Raw genomic sequence first — 5,819 nt, forward strand, 5'->3', positions numbered from 1 at the left:
CTGGTGCAATTGGAATCTGGTTGTAACCTGAATAACCATCAAGAAAATAATAAAAACCATGTCCTGCTACTCTTTCCAACATTTGGTCAATGAAAGGTAAAGGAAAGTGATCTTTTCTAGTAGTTTCATTGAGACGTCTGTAATCAATACAAAATCTCCATACTGTCTTTGTAGGTATGAGTTCATTATTTTCATTTTTCACAACAGTCATACCTCCTTTTTTTGGTACTACTTGCACAGGACTTACCCAAGGGCTGTCAGATATGGGGTAGATGATACCTGCTGCCAGAAGTTTCACCATTTTTTTTTAACTACCTCTTGCATTGCTGGATTAAGTCTCCTTTGAGGTTGGACTATTGGTTTGTAATCTTCTTCCATGAGAATTATGTGCATGCAAATGGCTGGGCTGATTCCTTTGATATCATCTACAGTCCATCCCAAAGCTTTCTTGTGTTCTTTCAAGACTCTAATCAATTTGTCTTCTTGTTCTACAGTCAAAGAAGAGGAAATGATCACTGGAAATTGTGATGCTTCAAGAAAAATATATTTTAAATGAGAAGGTAAAGTTTTAAGTTCAATTTTTTGTTGAACTTTTTTTGATAAAACTTCCTCATTTTGTGGTCCACTTTCCAGTGTTTCAGCTTTTTCTTTAATTCTTGGGTCATCATCATTTGTAGAGCCAGAATTTACCAGACATCTTTCTAATGAGTCAGAGATTAGTTGATCATCTTTGTATTTATCTGCAAGATCATTTAATAAGTCAATGTGAAAACAAGAAGATGATGACTCGTCATCAGGATATGTCATTATTTTCTGCATGTCAAAGATGACTTTCTCTTCACCGACCCTTAGTATCAATTGTCCTTGATGAACATCGATGATTGCTCTACTGGTTGCCAGAAATGGTCTACCCAGAATCAAAGGTACATCACTATTTTCTTCCATTTCAAGTACTATAAAGTCTACTGGAAATACAAACCTGTCAACTAGGACAAGTACATTCTCAATAATTCCCTTAGCATTTTTAGTACTTGAATCAGCTAGCTGTAAAGAAACAATTGTATTTTTCATTTCCTCAAGTTCTAATTTTCAAAAATTGAGAAAGGCATCAGATTTATTGAAGCGCCAGAATCACACAATGCTTTTTCAAAATGAACACCTCCAAGAGTACAAACAATTGTAAAACTGCCTGGGTCACCAAGTTTTTGTGGAAGCTTATTTTGAAGAATATCACTGCATTTTTCTGTAAGTTTGACTACAGAGATTCCTTCCAATTTTCTTTTATTTGACAAAATATCTTTCAAAAACTTGGCATAGGAGGGCATTTGTATTAAAGCCTCAGTAAATGGAATATTTATGTAAAGCTGTTTCAAAATTTCAAGAAATTTAGAAAATTGTTTATCAAGATTTTCTCTTTTCATTTTCTGGGGAAAAGGAATGTCCTCCGAGGGAGGATTTTCTTGTGAAATTGTTCTTTCTTTTCTTTTTTTCTTTTGTTCTTCTGGCTGTTCAGATGTTACCTCGGTGAAGTCTCCTTTTTCCTGTTTTTCTTCCTGTACCTTGCCTTGTCGATTTGGATATGGGTCATCCAAATTCTTTCCTGATCGTAACGCAATGGTTTTGAGATGCTCTTTCGTATTTTTCTCAGTGTTTCTTGGCAATGGTCCTTGAATTTTTCCTAATAAAAGAGTTGCCAATTGACTTACCTAAATTTCCAGATTTTTCAACGATGAATTATGACTCTCCATTTTCTCATCTGTAGCCTTTATGTATTTGTACATCAAATCTTCAAGGCTAGGTGTATGAGACTGTTGTGGCTTAGGCTGATAAGGTCTAAAATTTTGTTGCATCCTCTTCTGATTCTGAAATCCTGGTGGTCCTTGTACCTGTTGTTTTAAAAACTGTGAGTTTTCAGCACCATTGGGGTTACTCCATTGGAATCCTGGATGTTTCTGAGCCATGGGACTTCCATAGGGGTAAGATTTGTAGCCAATTAAGTTTACCTGTTCATCATTCTGATTTGTGGCTTGACATTCATGATTGAGATGATTCTCACCACAAATGTCACAACCTTCAGATTGTTGTGGATTCACCTTAACAGTTTCAAACTTTTTTGCTAAGGAAGCAATTTGTTGAGTTAAGGTGTTCAGAGCATCTACCTGGTTCACAGTCACTGCCTTTTTTATAGTAACACGGTTAGATGGCCACTGCACTGCATTTTCAGAAATTTCATTTAACAATTGTAAGGCTTCATCAGTAGTTTTTCCCATTATGGAACCTCCGACAGCTGCATCTATAACATTTCTTGATGAGGGTTTTAACCCGTGATAAAAAAAAATGTATAGAAGCATGTGATCGGGAATTCCATGATGAGGACATTTTCTCAATAAACCTTTTAATCTTTCCCAAGCCTGATAAACTGACTCAGTGTCAATTTGCAAAAAATTATTAATATCTTGTCTCATTTTTGTTGTTTTAGCAGGAGAAAAATATTTGTTTAGAAATTTCTGAGTCATCTGATCCCATGTTGTGATGGATCCTCTAGGCAAGCTACGTAACCAAGATTTAGTTTCTCCTTTCAGAGAAAAAGGAAAAAGCCTTAGCCTAATTGCATCTGGTGATACCCCGTTATACTTAGCTGTTTCAACAAGCTCAAGAAAATTAATCAAATGACTATGTGGGTCTTCACTGGGATCTCCAATGAACTAACAAGATTGTTGAATTGTTTGGATCAAACCAGTCCTGATTTCAAAATTGTTAGCTGCCACAGGAGGTCTTCTAACACTTGATTCACAATCAAATTGATCAGGTCTAGCATAATCCCTCAGAATTATATTAGTTGGACGTGGTGCTACTTCATCGAATTGGTCTTCTGGAATTTGGTGTGGATCATTGAGAAGTCCTTCATCTTGTTCCATGTCTTTTCTAGTTGTGCTATGAAAAGTTGAAGTTTGTCCTTTCCTGTGCAATCGTAAAGATCTTTCAATTTCAAGATCGTATTTAAACAACTCTGTAGAAGAAGAGCGGGTCATAAACTAGCTGAAATTCCTGAGAATAAGAAAGAAAATAAAATAAGCATTAGAAAAAAAATAGTTTCCCAAATTAGTAAGAAGATAATTAATCAGAAGTAGATAATTGCCAATCCCCAGCAATGGCGCCAAAAATTTGACGAGGCCAATGTGCATAAGAATTCTTGCTCGTGCTTTGTCAAATTATAATACAGTTTAAGATATCGTCCCGCAGAGATTGGAACATCTATGCTACGGATTTAGATTATCTTCATCACTATTTAGGAGAATTGAATTTATGAGTGAGCGAAAGTTCTAAGATTTTTAGAGGCAAAGAACTAATTGAGTAGAAATAATAAGAAAGTGTTAGGAATCCTTGAAGCCGCTTGATAAGATTAATATAATAAGATTCAAACTCTAATACTTATTTCTCGAAAGTATAATTGCTTATTTCTAATACAATTATATTTTCTTCACTTTAAAGTAACTATCTAAAACACCTCTTTCGATTAGTGTAATTAAATAATTTACAATTAGTGATTATAAGAACAGAAATATTTTCTTGCCTGAGTTGTACCAATAATAACAAAAACCTCTTTCGATTAGTTCTCGTTAGATCAATAGACTTAATCAAATCACTTTCTTTTCCGGATAAAGATTGAAATAAGTAAGACTAAAGACACTTGTAAGTAGCTGCGATTATATTAATTTGCCCAATGACTATTTTATTTATAACTATTCGCTGCAACTTATTTTGCTTCTTCCGAATACAAAAATTAGCACAACGGCAGTTATAAAATAGAATAGTTAGATTTGACCATATTAAATAATCAACACCTTATTACTTTGGTACAAAAAAAATGGAGATTTGGGCAGCTTCTCGGACAAGAGCATATAGAACTGAATATATATTATAGTAACTTAGCAAGCTTTTTCAAGTATCCCAACTGGAGTAGTTTATTTTATTATGGAGTAGATAAGAGTACTACTAAGATGATAAAGAAATAGAATACTTCCTAAAAGAGAAAGAAATATTAACTGCCAAAATTTAAGCTAGAGAATCCAATTAAGAGATCGACTCTTTTATACTATTCTGGCATACCTTGCCTTACATAGATAGGCCCTATTTATAGGAGAAAATTTCAGGCAAACTAATCCTCTGTTGCGACAGTAAAAGTTGTCGTCGCGACGCTAATTACTTTATCTTTTCTTCTCATTGTGCTACAACAATAAGTGTCATCGTCGCGACGCTAATTGATATATCTTTTCTTCTTCATTGTCGCGACAAGAAAAGTAAGTGTTGGATCAATCATGGCATGACTCTTCCTTTCATTTCTTGATGCGTTCTTTTTTCTTCTTTTTTTCTTTTTTCTTCTTCTTTTTTCCTTTTAAATAATCCTTCCCTGCAAGATTTGTTAGTACTTATAGGAGAGTAAATATAAATTATTCATGCTTTTTTTTATACAAAAATATTATTTATTTACATATGAAAATACATGAATAATTATACTTATCACTCCGCTTTGTGCAATTGGAAAGCTGGTAGAAAATTTTGAAGTCATTTCTCACTTATTCTGACCAAACGGACTCAAAAAGATGACTTGAACAAAGCAAAAGGAATAAAATAAGGGGACAATGGAAAGAGATGGCATCTAACAAGAAAATTACCAAGTAGAAACTTATCAAATGTGGACACCAACTCCAATGATCATGACATGCATTTTGGACTAAGCGGCCTAATCTGTCAAGCAAGTCTAATGTTCAACTCTTATTATACCTCTAAGCCGTGAATTGGGCTTCAATGCTCCGATCATCCTATCTGATTCATGATCCTTATTCGACTTGTATTGCCCGAAGGGTTTTCACCATCAAGCCTCTCTCATTTTGTTCTTTCTCTCGACTTACCGTCGCCTTATGGTGCCTGTAAAGGTTTTCACCGATAAAACTCTCTCATTTTATTCTTTTCTTCTTATTTTCTCTAATTATGCATATGACAAGGCATTAACCATGGTAAAAATATTATATGCTCCTGGCATGTCTAACTCGGCACTCTCAAAGATTGCCTGGGAGGTCTTTTTTGGACTGTATATGACTTTTAGACACGGTTAGAAAGAAGGGATATCATAAAGTCTCGAAATAACTAAGACAACATGGTTAGTTTAGTTACAACTTTTGGAATCCATTTTAAAAACTTTGTCCTAATTTCTAAAACAAGAGAATTTGATTTTTTTTTTGAGATGGAATTTCTAAGAAAAACTACCCCATTATTGACATCATTGGATTATGAAATATTTTATTTGGTGAGACCGAACCGTAAGGCTGCCTACGTATCTTTTGGTGACAAGAATCAGGTTGAACATAGTTCAAAGAGATACTTTTTGTTGCTATTTTTCCTTTCTTTTTTCTTCTTCTTTTTCTCTTTTTCTCTTTTGTTTTTTTCTTTTTGAAGTTTTTTTCGAATGAACTTTCTAAAACAACCCTATGGGGACATGAATTGTCTTTTTTTTAATGACTTTAACTTGGTTCCAAAAGAGGGAAGGTCAAAGAAATCAGCACAGGCTCAAAAGAGTATCAAAGGGTATAAAGTATTTGGGTAGATGAAAGAGGGCCTCTCAATCTCTGAAGATTCCAAGTACGACACATGTGACGTGAGGATGAAAAATGAAGATTGTGCATAACATTTCTTTTGCGGCATCGGCAGTGATGACATATATATGCCTTCCACCTTTCTTTAGTGCCTTGTTAAGTACAGAACTCTTGTTGGGTAATTTTCTTCACAATGAGCAAACTCCTTAGCTTTACCTTGTAACC

At 34.4% G+C, this 5,819-nt stretch overlaps 1 non-coding gene across 1 annotated transcript; it reads left to right on the forward strand.

Annotated features, from left to right (window-relative positions):
• Positions 1-2,361: 2,361 nt before the first annotated feature.
• LOC138876609 (small nucleolar RNA R71) lies at positions 2,362-2,468 on the forward strand. The gene has a single exon (XR_011401954.1). It is a non-coding gene; the product is annotated as a small nucleolar RNA R71 (small nucleolar RNA).
• Positions 2,469-5,819: the final 3,351 nt, after the last annotated feature.

This window comes from Nicotiana sylvestris, chromosome 8, assembly GCF_000393655.2.
Source record: "Nicotiana sylvestris chromosome 8, ASM39365v2, whole genome shotgun sequence".
In the NCBI taxonomy this organism is placed as follows: domain Eukaryota; kingdom Viridiplantae; phylum Streptophyta; class Magnoliopsida; order Solanales; family Solanaceae; genus Nicotiana; species Nicotiana sylvestris.